Raw genomic sequence first — 17,928 nt, 5'->3', positions numbered from 1 at the left:
GCCAGTAAAGGTAAGCTGGGGGGGGGGGTGCCCTTGGGTTATACTCAAACATTCCCCAGCCCTACACTTTGCTGCTAATAGGGATAAAAATCAGACACACATATATATACATACATACATATAAAGGTCTTTCTGTTTCCCTCTCACACACCTCTATGCAATTGAGAGAGAACTTAAAACGCACTATTTTGTTCCCCCATCCCCCAGCAGCAGTCACAAGCCCTCTTGGCAAACATCACTAGGCCTGTGGCAAGCAGTGGAGAGGTTAACCATTCCAAGCCTCTCCCCCCACCCTCCCACCAGCCCCTTCCATCTGTCCAAGCCACTGCTGTTCCCTTTAGTGGGGATGTTTCCATTGGTGCTGTCAGAATCCCGGAATCTCAATTTGAGAAGAGGGAATAAAACTCGGGTTCGTGGGAAAGACCAAGCGTCCAGACCATCTGAGGCTTTATTGTTTTACCCCAAGGTTCCCGCGGTACACTCATGATAATGCATGCCTGCATTACCAGGCAGGCAGAGGTGAACTCTGCTGCAAAGCTTCAATACCATTACAGGGCATTTATAGGTACACAGGTACAGGGCAATTGATGACAGAATGCAGAGATTACAATAAGATTCTGAGGTCATCACATACAGAACAGATAAAGTCAATCACACTGTAACAATGAAATTAAATTATGTCTAATTGTATTGACACTTTAGTTGAGTAACTTGAACCCATCTCCAGGTCTGCTCAGACATGCAAATTCAAGCTACTAGAAACTATTCATGATAAGCGCAGACCTTATCTCGACATTCTGCATGATCAGGGCACATGAAGCCCTCTGGGCTATCAAAAGATTATTGTAAACTGAATTCCAACAATGACTATTTACAATGGATATTTGGGCTAAAATGGCCTGTCTGCTGTAGCCAACAGCTAAAGGTGAGAGAGGGAGGGAGGAATGCTCCTTTTTTTTTTTTTTTGGTGAGCCACCCCAAGGCTTTGTTGCAATGGGGGCGGCATAGAAATGTTTTATATAAATAAATGCCATTTTAAACAGTGGCAGCTTGGTTTTGAGAAGGAAGACAGGATTTGATTTCGCAATGCAAAGGCACACAGGAGTAATGCTTTTCAGACAGGATTTATCCACATTTTCCCAACAGTGCCAATGGAAGCTCCTGTCCCAGAGCTCACAGCAGCTTCAGGGAAGGATTTTTGGCAAGAACACTGGAGGCAGGGTATGGGATAAGCCCCCTCCCCATGTACTGGGGTCCAGCAGCTGCTGTTCTTAAGGAAGAAAGCAGATAGGTTCAGTGCATGAACTCATTCAATGTCATGCCTGTTTTGGCTCCGAGACCTTCTGCATATAAAGCATGTGTTCTGCCATAGATTTATTGCCCCTTCCAAAGAGGCATGGCTCCTCTCCCACGTTTGCTTCATTATGTGTCTGTTGCTGCAGGAAACACTAGTGCGGTGTCCCAGACATGACTGCAATGTCAAATGTGGAACGGCCCTCATTAGGTTATGTTGAATAGGAAACAGCTGAAGGATATTTTGCCTGGGCTGATTTATCACACAGGCAGAAATCCCTTGCTTATCTGCTCCAGAGAGGGTGACTTTGCACAATTAACTGCACTGGGACTGTTCCCAGTGTGGGTAATCTGTCTCTAATTTTCAGGCCCTAGAGGTGCCATGTTACTGGAAGTCTATAACTGACTTCACCCATCTGTTCATTATCTTTCTCTGGCATATTAAAGAATTGTCAAATGGGGATGTGAATTAACATATGTTATGTACATGTCACTTCTAATTTGCAAAAGGGTTTACACTCCTAACTGGTTCATCTTAATAACCAAGAGTGGCTGCCTTTTTACTGGCTCTGTTTCTTTAAAAACAACTCTGACCCACAGAAATTTAGTGAGTAGAGATACAAAATAGCTGTTTCCATTCACAAAACACTTAAGAATGCCCTTTTACAATCCCAAATGCAACCCTAATTATGCTAATTTTGGGGAAAGGGATTTTGAAATTGTGCTAATTTTGAAAATGCTCAACTTCACACTTTGAAAAATACATTTTTATTCAATTTCCCCATTCAGTTGCAGTCAGTTTTCCCATTTGCACAAATCCAACAGTGCTTGCAAATGTTCACAGAAATCAGGAGGATCATCAAGCTGGTGTCTGGAGAATCTTGGTGAACATAAATGTTGCTTGTTCACCCATCCCTAGGGTGAAGTTTTCTTACCACTTTCTCTGGCTAAGAAGAAACTTTAGTTGCTAAATTCACAGTCTTTTCAGGAATGCCAATAGCCCCCTAGGATGGCCTACAATAAATGCCTTTAACACACTGTAGTTTCCAGTTTCTAGTCACCCCACAAATAAGCTCAGGACTGTGATGAGATTTTAATCAGGGCTTTCTGGAGCACATTGCACATTAGCTAATACGTGGCATCAGCTGGCCAATAAATAGGTGGTGTTTTAACTTACTACTTATTTATTGGGAAACTGCCTCACAGACTTGCTCTGCAAGAACTTGCAGAGTTACCTTGTAGCACTTTTACGGAAGAAGAGCTAGGTCACATCATTTTTGTCTCTCAAATGACAGGAAGACTCACTCCAGTTCCTGCTAATATTGCTGCCTCTGGCTCTTGCCACATCTTTCCTTTGCAGAGGATGATCTCAAGGCAGGTCCCCTCCATCCTCACTGACACTGCTTGGGTGGGGGTGGGTAGGGAAGCTGGCGGCACATTCACGAGACTTGGTGGAAACTTTTGGCTGCCAAGCTCCAGCTTCCAGATCAAAGTAGCTGAGCAAGCAAGCAAGAGCCAGACATGCAGTCAGAAAGGGAGAGAGAAAGTGCGCAGCTCTCCTCAGCAGGGGCAGGGCCTTAGGGAACATCTGGAATGAGTGAGATGTAAATATTTACAGGCCTTGGCTGTAAGGTCAGCATGGAGGTCCCCATCCCAGGAGGCTGCTTAGCCTCTGGGGAGGGGAGGGATGGTCTGTCCTTGCTTAGTGTGGGAAAGATGTGAGGATGGGAGGGGATGCAGGGGCTGGGATCTCCTCCATTTGCTTCGGATCTTGTTTCTTCTAAACGAGACCTCCGTTCCCTTTCTTCTTGCAATGTACTGCTAGGAAACTGAGCAGCCTCAGCAGGAGATTGCCCAGACTGGTGAACAGGAGAACGCACGCTGTCTTCGGAACCTGGGCCCTGTAAATTAAAGGTAGGCACAAGTCTTTTCTATTCATTTCCCCCTCCAGTTTTTCTGTCCGAAATCTTAAAAGTATATTTTGGCATTAAGCAAGAGCAGGGGGAAGAATTGACTTCTGGTGTAAGGCGAGAGTCATGCACTGACCCCCACAAGGAGATGCCCAATTTCCAAGTGCAGCAACACCAGCACATCTCACAATGGGAGAGATGCACTTTGTGTTCATGGAACAGCCCATGTGCCAATGACACAGAGGAGGGCAACCCATGGTCCTCCAGATGTTGTTAGACTCCACCTGCCTGGAGACTCCACCAGCAAGTCAGGTATGGTGTCTAGAAGGTCACAGGCTCCTCCATCCCTGCTGCAACAGCTGCATAACAGAAATTCAGAAGGGGTACTTTCTACACGTGTTCCTTCCCTCAGTTGTTAAAGATGTAGGAGCCATGCCAAAAAGAAACATGTAGCAAGCCTTGGCAAGTGATTTTTAGTCTCTCTCAGCTATCATTTGTACCTTTGGGGAGAAACTTGTGAAACTGCCTGTTGGGGGAACAGCGTGAGAACCCTCCCTTCCATCTTCCAGTGTGAACCAGGTTGTCCACATGAGTATTTGGTCATAGGAAAGCCCAACTGGCATGATGTTTCACCCTCAAAAAGTGTGTGTATACAAATTACGTGGAGCAAGGCTTCAGATGATCAACCACTTACTCGGCGGACCTTGTTCACACTGGATGCTTTGTATGGAGGGAAGGAATGGGGCTCGTATCACTTCTTGTGACTGATATTTCAGCATATCTTCAGAATGCAGGAACTGAGGTCTGAGGTTCAGTCTTAAGTGGAACTAACTCGGACAACAAAACAAACAAACCCCAAACCAACAAATTGATAAAGAATTGCAGAGGTGATGGTCTATTTTGTGCCAACTTGTCAAACATTTCAGAAAATGCGCTGTCCTCAGAGAATGTCCTACACTAAACAAAACTCCTTATCAATGTGCAATCACCATACACAATGTATGGTATTTAGCATACACAAATCAACTGGTGTCTATGGGATCTTATATAATTTCTGTTGTTTTGTTGCCTTATTGTTTTGGCGATGTTTGCATTTGGGTTCACATGGCCTGGAATTATTCTGGCACATCTTTAGGTGCCACCTCAGGAGCACCTTATTCATATTTACTCTATTCTTTCCCTCTTCACACCCACCCACTTTTAAAGTAATTATGAGTGCCAATTATGTTCAATCCAGAAGGCTTTAAAGGGGAAATTTTATGTGTGTTTAGCTAGAAAAAGGTCCTACTACCCCTAGCATGGCCCAGCCAGTCTTTAGCCTTTAAAAACAGCACAGTAATTTTGCAGGCCCATGTCTCTACCTGTGTGTTGTTGTCAGTGACATTGTGTATCAGGGATAACTAGAGTGAATGGGGAAACATTGTATTTAACAAGCAACACTGAATTGGACACTGAGTAGTGGAGTACTGCAGCCCAAACACAACTGGTGGCATGGGAGCGGCGGGGAGATGGAAGCCTTCCTTGATTAAACGGCTACAAATGCACCATCATACCAAAAAAAATGTACAAATTCTTATGCATATTAAATAGGAGCAACCAAATCCCAAATTAAGCAAGTGAAGACCAAATTGCATATTGCACTAAATAAGCGTCTGCATTCATTGTGAAAGTATTATTTTTACCAAAAGTGCACATTGTTTTAGGAAGGGAGGGGGAGTAAAACCTTTCCATCCCTGCCACAGTCCTGACAAAAATTGTGTTATGTTTGTGAGCCGCCCCGAGGCTTCGGCGAATGGGGCGGCATAGAAGTTCCCTAAATAAATAAATAATAAATAAAAATTGGCACTATCCTCCAAAGCTGTTATTTGGCACCAAAGGGAACTTTATTCCCAGTGCAAGTCGTAGATGGGGTGGCATTTTCTTCAAGACCATGGCAAGAGAAAAGGCTTTGTTCCCCTCCTGCCTGCCTGCCTGCCTGCCGGCCTGCCTGCCTGCCAACATCCCCAGTCTGACCTGGGGTTTCCCTCACCTGTTATTTTAATTAAAAGAATTTGATCACAGTAAATGCAAAACTGCAGCTGATGTCACCTCTAGCTGGGCCCCAAGTGATGGACTTTCCTTATAAGTGCACTTCACATCGTTATGCATAGTTCACTTTCCCAGGCAGAGAGAAAGTACAGGAGTAGCTTTAATTTTAATTTAATGAGGACTTGCTGGAATTGTGGTATCTTTGGAATATTTATTTTCTGAAAAATTGCAAAAACAGACTATGGTGGAAACAAGCAGGCACTGACAATAGGCAGCAGATTTTCCAGATGGTATCCGATTCCCAGAGAGAGCTCCAGCACCCTGAAGACACATCATCTTTCACTCACTCACAATGGTCTCTGCCTCTCTCTGACCAATTTTCACCACTTTGGGCTGTACCACCCCAGACCATAGGTAGAGACTCATGTCACTGTATGTCCTTGCTAGGGTGGTTGTGTGTCCTACTTTTCAGAGGACAATCCTCTATTTGAAACACTGTCAGATGACAGTCTCCTGTTTGAAGGCATCCTCTATTTGAATGGTACTTTAGTTCAAGTCTGCTTTAAAGATAAAGAACCATTTGAAGGGAGAGCAAGGGCCTTGAAATTGTCCTTCGTAGTTAGGATCTGAACAACAGACTGAGCAAGGCTTTCCTGACCAGTGTTTGCTCTATTGTAACTGTAGTGATTATTTTAACATGTGCATTTATGTATACTAATCAATATATGTGTGTCCTCTTCTGTTCACTTCTCTGGTGATACCTGTCCTTTCTTTTGACAAACTGTAACTGGCCTCCTCAGCTCTGACTTACAAAAAAGGAAAGCCAGTTGCCCTCCCAAAGAAAACTGGCATATCAAGGAGAAGGGTTCTAGCCCCGTCTCCTGTCTGACATGCTTGTTTTCTTTGTGCAGACAAGATTTTTGTACAGAAACTATGTTAACCCTCCCCACCCCCATGTTCCACTATGTTTGCCCCCCCCCCAACCCTTCCACACACACGTAGTCTGAAGTGAACCAGCAGAAACATACGTGCGTTGCATGAATGAGAGGAAGGGCTGTGTCTCAGCTCATATTGTATCTCTGCTTCCAAAGCATTTCTCTTCCTCCCTCTCTCCAATCCCTGAGGGGGAATTTACCGTCCAGAGACTGGATTCCAAACATCCACCAGTAAATGTTGGGACCATCCAAGTTCTTTTCCAAAAGACACTCACTAACCACTTGTTCATAGTAATTGAGAATGCCATGAAACATTCTGTACTTGGGAGTACCTCCCCAGAGGACAAAAAGTACACACACATATGGTGTTAATTACAAGGGATCCTCTGGGATTTAAATCACAGCTCTTCCCTTCAAAATATGCACATTTTGTATATGGTGGTGATGAAATTCTTTCCTTGTCTGTTTTAATGTTAAGGGGCACATACTTTTCATCCTTTGGGTACTCTTGACAACTGATGGCATCTATATGCAGAAACAGGAACTTGCTGGCCGCAAAAGGTGTTGTGCCAAGAAGCCCTCAGGGTGCCTTCCTGCAGCTGCTTCCACTAGCAGATCTGGGCACAAAGAGGTAGTGGGTATAGGAAGGGGCCTTATGCCCCCAGATTATTTTCCCATTTAGCCTGGTGTGGTCATCAGGATGGGTGGATGAACATATATAGGACACAATCCTATATATGTTTAGACAGAAGAGGTCCTCCAATTCCCAGCATTGCCCAGCCAGCCATGTGTGTTTTGAATGATTTTTATCCAGCTCCTTGGCCAAAGAGGCTCCCAAGGCAGCTCACATCCAGCCAGTAAAAAAAGACAGCCCCTCCGCACAGGCTTGCAATCTAAAAATACACAGCACAGAGGGGGAAAAGGATGGGAAGGGGGGGGCAGAATTAAACTTTTTCTTAGCAGGACTCTCATCTCTCTCATCTCCACTTGCTGGAATGGCTGCTGGTGGTGACAGCTGAAGGAGAGAGAAGACTTTAGCAGGAGGTCTTTCCGCAAGACTGGTGGAATGGCACAGCTTTCCCTCCCATCTCCGTCTGTGTTGAACTTAGGGTTCTGCGTGCAAAGCAGGTGCTTTACCAATGAGTTATGGCCCTTCCCTAAAAGGCAGCTGGAAATGTCTTCATGGGAATGGGCTGCAACTAGTATGGAAACCCCATCATACATAGTTGCTGTCACATTTAGTAGTTAAAATGTTGAGCTGCAGGCAAGGAAGATTTTGGTTTCAATTTTACCTTAGCTACCAACTCATTGACAGGTTATTATGCCTAAAATTTAGCCACAATGTACCTGCAAAATGAGGTGGGGGATGATATAAAAGCCTTCCTTGCAGGGCTGCTGTAAGATGCTAACATTTGGGAAGTGTTTGTAATTCCTATGGCATTACAGTCCTAATATTATGATTGTTATTTCTGGTTTTGTGCCACAGTTGTTTTGCCACCAGGGTTAATACTGTAAGTTTGTCAACACAGTCAGGTCAGCAGAGTCTCCCAGATCCAGTCTGATAGATTTTGGCACTTGAGTTGGAAAATACATATGACCCTCCCTTCTTACTGATTCATATGATCCATAATCCAGGCTCTTGCACACATCTTGCTGAATTGAAGAGAAGATGAGCAAGAGTGCAACCACACAGGAGAACTTCAGTCTCCCAAGCTGCTGCCTGTAATGCCCCTTGTGACCTGCCACCAATGGCAACCAACTCATGATAACACTGCCTTTTGATTTTGGCCCTGAGGTTTTCTGCTTCTTCATGCTTATCACTGGCAAAGGGATAATGTCACTAGGAAAGCAGTCATAAAAGCACAGAATAGTAGAGTTGAAAGGGGCCTATAAGGCCATGGAGTCCAACCTCCTGCTAAGTGCAAGACTCGAGTTAAAGCATCCCTGACAGATGGCTTTCCAGATGCATCTTGAATGCCTCCCGTGTGGAAGAGCCCCTGACCTCCCTTGGCAATTGGTCCCATTGCTGTCCTGCTCTAACAGACTTGTGGAAATGTTCCAGATAGAAGAGGCAACATATGTACACTGATCAGTGTTGGAGCTAGGATGCACGTGTCCAGGCAGTGCATTTTGGCCATCTACAAGCACTGGTCTCTCCGCCTGTCCCTAGGACTGACATCAGCTGTGTATAAGGCTGACCTCTTGTGTTTAGCATGGAAGAAAACAAACATTTCCCCGTGCTTCATTACCAAACCAGGAGTATGGGTAGCTCTTTGTGCATACTGAGCTTTGGCCTTCTTCTCCACTGCAACTCTTAGCTGTTTGGTTCAAGAAAAGTTTTATACAGGGTATGCATGATATACTGCCCAATATCTAAAGATTTCTGGACAGTTCAGAACAGTTCCTTAAACGTGCAAATCACAGGTACAATAAAACCACATAACATTTCAATATACAAAATTTAAAACAGAATGTAAAGCGGTTTGAGCAGTTAAAACAATTTCAGTCTGATTAGACTGCCCTCTATTTCCCATTAAATACCATTAAACACTCACACACGCAGATGAAGGATTTTCTGGACCTGGAACAGCATCTGACTAGGAGGAGAAAAATCCGGTGGGTGTACTCAGGGCCCCACAAGACCTCTCCTCCAAGTTCAGGGCTCTGGGGTTCATTTGGACCCTGCTAAAGCAACCAGATGCAGAATGGGATAGAGCTTGCGTTCTTTTGCCATAAAAAAATGAATTTTGGCAGGCGGACCTTGTCATGCAGAGGTGCCAAAACTTTCTCTTCAACAACATTATTATAACTATCCACATCACAATTAGAGTTTTCCCTTGGGAGAAGCAAATGGGAGGGAGACTTTATCCAAACAGTGTCAACTTTACTACCAGGCCTATGTTCACACACATACACATTTTTGCTGGGGTTGAAGAAATATTTGAGCAGTGATAGCTTAGGGTGTTGCTGAGGCCCCTTTAGTGGGAGAAGTATTAGCTGCCCTAACCCGCCAGTATAAACATCAAGTAGCTAGCAAGATACAAAAACCCCTTCTTTAGACCCTAGATCATGGGAAGCTTAGGGCAAGCCAGTTCAATGATACTCTGTTAGCAGGAAATAATCCCAAAGTGTGTGGAATGGACAGGACCCCAGTAAGTAAATCTCACTCTAAAAACACAATCACATTATGCTTAGCAATTAGTTGCATAATAACTGGTTCTGTAATATTCCAGTCCAAACTGGTGGCGGTCTGGTAAGGAGCCTTTTCTCAGCACTGCATACCAAGTTTCTAGTCTTCATCAGTTTGGACAGAATCTGCTGAAGGTTGCAGTGTTCCTGAGGTCCTATATTAGGGAATCCTTCACCACAAAGCTGAACTTCCAAATAGCCCTTCATGTGCAGTAAGCTGGTGCCCTCTAGATGTTTTGGAATCCCATTCCAACATTCCTGACCATTGGCCATGCTGGCTGAGGGCGATGGGAACTGTATTCCAAAGCATCTGGACGCTAATATCAAGAAAAACTGAGATACACACTACTTAGGGGACATAGTCCACTAGGACATTTTCTTATGCATGTTCTGTTGTACTCTGTGTACAAGAATTTGGGAAGAGCAGTATTTGCTGTCATGGAAGGCTTAAAGGCCAGTATTAGTCAGGAAGCTGCCCTTTCCATAATCAACAAGTTTTACTCCTGTGAAGCTCCCCATCACCCCCACCAGCACCATGCAGGGATCGATTACCTTAGCTGAAGACTGTTAAAGCTAATTCATGTGTGAGTGAGTGAGTGAGTGAGTGAGTGTATACACACACGCCTCACAGGCCAGTGTAAAACAGATAAATAATCCACCCCCACAAAAAAAACTTAAATATGAAAGCTGTGCAGATTTATATTAAAGTTATTTAATTTCTTAAATGAGTTCACTAAAATAGAATGGCATTATGAAAAAAAAAGGCTGAGATCCAAAGCACTGCATGTAGTGTTTTGTTTTGGTGTGAGAGCTTTTTACCTCCTGCCTATGGCAACAGCACCTCATGCCCCCTTCTCTCAGAGGTTGGGGGAACTTTGTAACAGCACCCGTAAGATACTGGAGTTGGAGGATTGCTACTGCAATGAAAAATGCCCCCCATGTATATAGAAGCATGTTGCATGGGTCTGTCTGGATCCTGGTCCAGGTACTCTTAGGTAGAATACTGGAAGGCAATAGTATGGGTCAGTTTGGGAACTGCTTGCTGTCTATATGCCCCTCTGCATATCTCTGTAAGTATAACAAGAATAGGGAATGTGTGGCCCTGCAAATATGCTTGGATTTTAACTTTCACCATCCCTTGCCATTGGCTGTGTGGGCTAGGACTGATGAAAGCCACAGTCTGTAAGGCCACTGGGCTAAAAGCTTATACTTTCTAAAAAGATCTTTCAAAGGAAGCCTGAAGATACAAGGAAGGTGCCTGTGACATTTTGGGGATGCCACACTCTTGTAGGACAACCATCCAGGTGACTCCCGGCCTGTAGGCTTGCCTTTGTTGCCAGTGTACTGTGTGTTTCTCACGTCCATTCTGAAACCTCTTGTATTTTGTAGGAAGCAATACCCTCCCAAGCAAGGCAGCAGTCATGCAGCAAGCTACCCTACCACATTGTATTTGGGACTTGCCAGAAAGTACAAGGAAAGTCAGAGTTGGAAGAGATCACACCTAGTACACTGAATTCTTTGACACAGTTATTCTAAAACTGCCTTAAGAGGAAATTAGAAATCATATCCTTATGGGCTGCAGTGTGCAGCTCAAGGATTTAACACTGTTTCCTGGCACTGGATTGATGCATGATGTGAGAGGCAAGATGAGGGTCTAGTGAGAAAGAGAGAAAAACAGAAAGACTAGGAGTTAGGACTAAGGAGTTCTCTCTAGTTTTGGGAAAGAGATGGATTCAGGGGCATTAATTGTCCAAAGCAGTTGGAGGCAAGAAACAGCCTTGGAAGCAAAAGCCAAATGTAGTCAAAAAGGTATCCTGGATTTTAGAAAAGCCAATCTTAAGAAACTCAGAACAAGTATAAGTCTCACGACAAGCAGCTCTAATGAGAAAAGCTGTCTAAGATGGGTGGGAATGTTTAAAAGAGGAAATTCTATAGGCACAATTACAAACAATCCCAACAAGGAAAAAATGTAGAAGGTAACAGAAGAAGCCAGTGTGGCTTCACAAAGGCTTAGAGATGAAGTAAAAACAAAAAAGAACATGTAGAGGAAGTGAAGGGAAGGCCAGGCTATAAGAGTATAAGTAAGCAGAGATGGCATCAGGAAGGCTAAAACTGAAATTGAGCTGAAGTTAGATTTTAAAAGCACCAAAGAAGTCTTCTTCAGATACATGCACAGTAAAAGGCTGGAGAAAGAAATGGCAGTTCAACTACTTAGTGAGGATGGCAAAATGATAGCGAATTACCAAAACAAAAAACAAAAAAAGCCAGAGGTCCTCAGTTCCTACATTGACTCAGTCTTCTGGCATAGGTAAAGTACAAGCTCAAGGGGCAGGATTATAGCTTGAGATTGATAGGCAAGTAGTCTAGGAACACCTCCTTACTTTAAATGAGTTCAAATCTCCATGATGATTTGAACTAGGATGATGAACTGCATCCTAGTGTAATAAAGAACTGGCAGAAGAACTTACAGAACCACTGTCTATTATTTTTAAGAAATCATGGACAACAGATGAAGTGCCAGCGGACTGGAGGGGAGCAATGTTGTTCCAATCTTCAAAAGGTGGAGGGAACAAGCTGGGAACTACAGACTGTCAGTCTGATCCTCTTGATAAATTAGTCAATCTGCAAACACCTTGAAACCAATGCAGTGATTGTTAGAAGCCAACATGGATTCAAGAACAAATCCTGCCAGGCTAATCTGATCTCATTTTTTTATTAGGTAACCTCCCTGGTAGACCATGGGACTCTTTGGACATAATCTTTCTTGACTTCTGCAAAGCTTTTGACAAAGTATCCCATTATATCCTGATTAGCAAACTAGCTAAAAGTGCACAAGATAGCTACAGAATCAGATTGGGAAAGTGTTTATCAATGGCACTTTCTCAAACTGAAGAGAAGGTTCAGTGTTGGGCTCAATGCTTTTCAAAATTTTATTAATACTTTGAATGAGAAGGTGCAGGGAATACTTACTAATTTGCAGATGTTTTCAGACCAATAGTCCATCTGGTCCAGCATTCTGGAGTGGCCAACCAGTTGTCCACAAGCTCCCATAAGCAGGACATGACTGCAACAGCACTCTCTCAGTCAAGTTTCCCAGAAACTGCTGTACATAGTCATAATTTTTCTGCTACTGAAGATAGAATAGAGTCATCAGGACTAGTAGCCATTCATAGCTTTCTCCTCCATGAATTTGCCTAATCCTATTTTAAAGCCATCCAAATTGGTGGTCACACACAAGTAAAAAGCCTCAGAAATTAAAGTAGCTAAATTTTACCAGAATTGGGTCACTAATAAAGGAAAAGTAAGTCACGAGTATTAATTGGCTCCTGTTTCCAAGATACAGCTTCAGGTACATATTGCATCAAAATAATTCAAAATTACAAGGGGGATGTGCAATTGTGCTCCATAACTTTTCTGCAAAATGTGATATAGCAATGAGAATGGTTATTTAGTTCACTCTGTGAAATTAGATGTGGTTCCGGAGGAGCATACGGTGGGCTAAAGTTTGGGTCCGCTGACATCGACAGCCCCGGATCAGTTGCATCCTGCGCATCGTCTTTATCATCATCTGAGTCTAGAGAGTAGGATTCTGGTGGATCTGGAATTGGCAAGTCCTCACCATGGGGTACAGGACGCAGTGCGGATGGAATGTTTGTATATTCCACGGTCCACTTCTTCTTTCTTGAGATCCCTTTTGCAACTGGGGGAACCATGCAAAAATAGCAGTCACTACTATGATTGGTGGGTTCCCTCCACACCATTGGGACCACAAAAAGCATGGACTTTTTCTTCTTGTTTAGCTAATGATGCAGATAAGATGCACATATAATGTAACAATAATGAGGGACCCAATTCTTGTCCTGATCCCCTATTTTGCATCCAAAATATAGGTGGTATGGCTTTTTTTAGCACTGCCGTCATACTGCACTTTTGAGATGCAAATGTAATCTCACCACAAATGTAGCAGAAGTTACCTGTGGCGTTGTTTACATAGTTTCGAGGCAGCTTGGCTTCTGAGGGAAAATATCATGCAACTGTTCCTTGGAAATGTTAAGCAATGACACTTTCAAAGCCACCAGATGTAACTGTACGATGCGTAGATCTGACCAAGACAAATGTACCTTGCAATAAAAGAACAATAAATTACAGTTAGGTAATAATCTTTAGTCTCAACGTGAAGATAAATTTATACATTTCCATGTGGTACCATTTTCATTGTTCTACCGTACTTTGCTGAAAAGTTATGAGGCATCATGATCATCAGACACCTCCCTCCCTTATAGGCAAATATACTTGCCTGTGTATAAATCTTTATTGTGAAATATCTTGAAAACTTTAGCCAAGCAGCACCTTTATCACCTGTTTTCTAATTCATCTAATCAAAATACGTAAGAATTAGCACATTTTATCCCAGAGGCCGATAATTTCCCAAAATTTGTAGACCAGTGTGAGAGGCTGGATGCCATGCCAGATGACAGCAAAATAAATGGACTTCATGCCCTCCCAGAAGCAGAGACACATAAGTGGACTGGGGGCTTCTTCCCATACCAGCCCAGAGGGTAGTTCTCGTGAGCTGTACAGCAGCAGCACTCCACCCAGCCTCACCAGAGGGTTCTTGGTTGCAGCAGCTGTAAAAGAAGAATCTGCACACTGAGAGGAAATAACATTGACTTCTGCAGTGAGCCATTCCCCCTGCTGCACAGATCTAGTTTGAAGGCTGCCTAATCACCTACCTTCCTGCCTGGGAAGCCATGACATTGGTTCAGCAGGTTCTCTCCACTGTGGAGAATGGATATCACATTGAATTCAACATTCTTCCACCTCTTGGTTCCTTGCACTTGACACTGCCCTCTCCTGAGTTGGCAGAAGAATTAGCCGCATTGTTGTCAAAGGGAAAGATCCTGCCCTTTCCTCCATTTAATCTCCATCATAGATTCTACTTGCAGTACATTACTGTCCTAAAGAAGGACCACAACCTCTGTCCTATCCTTGACCTGCAAATCGTTAACTTCTTCATTCTACCTATGAAGTTCTACATGACCTTGCTGAAGAACCTTCTGGTGTTGCTACACCAAGGGGCTTTGACTGATTTGAAGGATGTGTACTTCCATGTTACCATCCACCTGGACTACTGGCATTTCCTCTGGTTCTAGATTGGCTTTAATGCCTATCAGTTTTTGGTCTCTTCGCAGCCTCACAAGGCTTCACCAAGTGCATGGCCATGGTATGTACCCACCTTCAGCTGCAGGTCATTCAGGCAACTGACATTCTTTGAGTGGTCATCTGTGCATTCACATAACCTGCCCACTGACCCTATACCAAATGTTGATGGCTTCGGTACCAGAGCTTTCCTTCAGATGATATAGTGATGGTATGGGTGGGCTGTTCACCAGCCTTTCCCCTGGTTCTGAGGTCAGTCTCAAGAGAACTGGGGAAAATGATGGGAATCTTTCCTAGGTATACCAGGGGGAAAGAGGGGAGGGGCCAGTCCAGAATATACAAGGTGAATTGGAGATCACACAGTCCTCCAAACAAAGATATGTAATAATGGGTGGCTTCAATTAATCCCATGCTGACTGGAGAAATGCATGTTCCAATCCCAACAATGAGGTTAAATTTCTTGGTGCCTGTGACAGTATTGGGAGCAGGGCCATCTTAACGCATAGGCCTGATGGGCACTTGCCCGTGGGCCCCATACTAATCTGCGTATGTTAACCCTTAGAAAATGGGAAAACTTCCAAAATTAACAGTAGTTGTAGTTGTCGTAGGGGCCCCAGTACACTGCTTTGCCCAGGGCCCATAATGCTGTTAAGACAGCCCTGATTGGGAGGAGGGACATGCCAAAGGCACCTTGTTCTCTTACTTCCATGGGGAAACACACAAGGAAGCCAATCATTCACCAAGCCTCTTTATTACTCATTACAACTTCAGCGGCTGGGCTGCCCGAAACATCAAAGCCCTTACCTGCAGGCCCTTCCTCCTTCCTGTCTCTATGGCAATGAGCGGCTTCACCCTGCAGCAACAGGGAGCTGTGTGATTTGGTCACAGAGTTTCCCCTCAGGGCTTGTGTCCACCTGTCTGCAAGTGGTGGCAAAGCCAGCCCGTCACAATCTCCACACATGACTCTTCCTTCATCCCTCTCCTCCATCTCTCTCTGTCTCTCTCTCACTCTCTCCTCCATCCCTTCCTCTGCTTCCTCTTTATCTCCTCTTCCAGAGTACCACTCCACCCAACCCAGCTGTTCCTTCCCCAGCCAACAATTCTGCACAGCTGCACACTTGCTCACGTATTCTGGCTGTTGCAGTCCCATGCGTCATTCTGCTGAAGCAGATTCCTCGCCATGCCCTGTTGTCTTCGGCCCTGCTCCATTGAATGCCTCAGGGAAATGGGTGAGCCTCTCTACTTCCTTACATGTACCCCTCTTCAAGAGGGGTTCACCATCTCCATGCAATAGCCCAGCAGGAAACTCTGGCAGGAAAAGAAATCAGCATTAGCATGTTGGACACCATGTCTATGCTGGGCTGTAAAGGCGTATGGCTGTAATGCTAAATACCAATACCAATGGGTAAGGCGAGGATTGTCATCCTTCATTCTATTCAGCCATTGGAGCGGAGCATGGTCAGCATGGTCAGTGAACAATGTAAATGGGGCACCCCAGAGATAGTGTCTCAGGGCCAGAACAGCCCATTTAACAGCTAGAGCCTCCCTCTCTATCATATATTGGCATTCTCATGGCTCCTTCTTACAACTTAAGTAGAGTACTGGAAGTTCAGCCACCATTTCTCCATTGACCAGAACTGCCCCCAGGCCCACAGTTGAAGCATCAGTCTGTAGGATAAAAGGCCAGGAGAAATCTGGCGACCATACAATGGGTTGACTGCGAAGGCAGGTTTTCAGGTCTTCAAAAGCCTGTTCCATTTTCCTGGAACACTCTAGGGTACGGCTTTTCCTCTTCCTAATCACATCTGTCAACAGGGCTGCTTTCGAAGTCATGTCTGACCCATCACGACCCCATGAACAACATTCCTCCAGGCCTTCCTGTCCTCCACCATCCCCCGGAGTCCACTCAAGCTCACACCAACTGCTTCAGTGACTCCATCCAGCCACCTCATCCTCTGCTGTCCCCTTCTTCTTTTGCCATCTATTGTTCCCAGCATTAGGCTCTTCTCCAGGGAGTCCTTCCTTCTCATTAGGTGGCCAAAGTACTTGAGTTTCATCTCCAGTATCTGGCCTTCTAAAGAGCAGTCAGGGTTGATCTCCTCAAGGACTGACCGGTTTGATCACCTTGAGGTCCAAGGGACTTGCAGGAGTCTCCTCCAGCACCACAATTCAAAGGCCTCAATCCTTTGGTGCTCAGCCTTCCTTATGGTCCAGCTTTCACAGCCATACATTGCAACTGGGAAAACCATAGTCTTGACCATACACACTTTTGTTGGCAGGGTGATGTCTCTGCTTTTTAGTATGCTATCTAAATTTGCCATAGCTTTCCTCCCCAGGAGCAAGCGTCTTTTAATTTCTTAGCTGCAGTCCCCATCTGCAGTGATCTTGCAGCCCAGGAAAATAAAATCTGTCACTACCTCCATTTCTTCCCCATCTAATAGCCAGGAAGAGGACCAGATGCCATGATCTTATTTTTCTTAATGTTGCGTTTCAAGCCAACTTTTGCACTCTCCTCCTTCACCCGCATCAAGAGGCTCTTTAGTTCCTCTTCACTTTCTGCCATTAGAGTGGGATCATCTGCATATCTGAGGTTGTTGATATTTCTCCCAGCAATCTTAATTCCAACTAGTGATTCATCTAGCCCCACCTTTCTCATGATGAGCTCTGCATATAAGTTAAATAGGCAGGGCGACAGTATACAGCCTTGCCAAACTCCTTTCTCAATTTTGAACCACTCAGTGGTTCCGTGTCCAGTTCTCACTGTCGCTTCTTGACCCGCATATAGGTTCTCAAGAGACAAATAAGATGGTGGTGCTCCCATCTCTTCAAGAACTTGCCACAATTTTTTGTGATCCACACAATCAAAGGCTTTAGCATAGTCAATGAAGCAGAAGTAGATGTTTTTCTGGAACTTCCTAGTTTTCTCCATGATCCAGCATATGTTGGCAATTTGATCTCTAGTTCCTCTCCTTCTTCGAAATCCTGTCTGTACCTCTGGTAGTTCTTGGTCCACATACTGCTGGAGTCTAGCTTGTAGGATTTTGAGCATAACTTTGCTAGCATTTGAAATGAGTGCAATGGTGCGGTAGTTTGAACATTCTTTGGGACTGCCCTTCTTTGGGATCCGAATGTAAGGTGACCTTTTCCAATCCTGTGGCCACTGTTGAGTTTTCCAAATTTGCTGGCATATTCAGTGTAGCACTTTTACTGCATTGTCTTTTAGGATTTTGAATAGCTCAGCTGGAATACTGTCGCCTCCCCTAGCTTTGTTGTTGCTCAAACTTCCTAAGGCCCATTTGACTTCACATTCCAGGATGTCTGGCTCGAGGTCAGTGACCACCCCATCGTGGTTATCAGGGACGTTAAGCTCTTTCTTGTATAGTTCTTCTGTGTAATCTTGCCACCTCTACTTA

The 17,928-nt window shown here is 44.4% G+C and overlaps 2 protein-coding genes across 2 annotated transcripts in view; one reads left to right on the top strand and one right to left on the bottom strand.

Moving 5' to 3' along the window:
• The first annotated feature begins 3,162 nt into the window (after window positions 1–3,162).
• The window catches only part of ANGPTL6 (angiopoietin like 6), a 34,211-nt gene continuing 19,445 nt past the window's right edge, over window positions 3,163–17,928 (top strand). Inside the window, exon 1 of the mRNA XM_044443535.1 lies at window positions 3,163–3,207. The gene's annotated coding sequence lies outside the window, so the exon portion shown is untranslated. The remainder of the gene's footprint in view (window positions 3,208–17,928) is intronic.
• SHFL (shiftless antiviral inhibitor of ribosomal frameshifting) overlaps window positions 14,049–17,928 on the bottom strand; it is a 48,794-nt gene continuing 44,914 nt past the window's right edge. The window contains exons 12-13 of the mRNA XM_044443540.1: window positions 17,718–17,722; window positions 14,049–14,060 (exon numbers count right to left, since the gene is read on the bottom strand). The gene's annotated coding sequence lies outside the window, so the exon portion shown is untranslated. The remainder of the gene's footprint in view (window positions 14,061–17,717; window positions 17,723–17,928) is intronic.

Source organism: Varanus komodoensis, unplaced genomic scaffold (assembly GCF_004798865.1).
Source record: "Varanus komodoensis strain SLA01 unplaced genomic scaffold, ASM479886v1 scaffold42, whole genome shotgun sequence".
In the NCBI taxonomy this organism is placed as follows: domain Eukaryota; kingdom Metazoa; phylum Chordata; class Lepidosauria; order Squamata; family Varanidae; genus Varanus; species Varanus komodoensis.
Note: the sequence above shows the minus strand (reverse complement) of the source record. Positions and strands in the feature narration are given on the sequence as shown.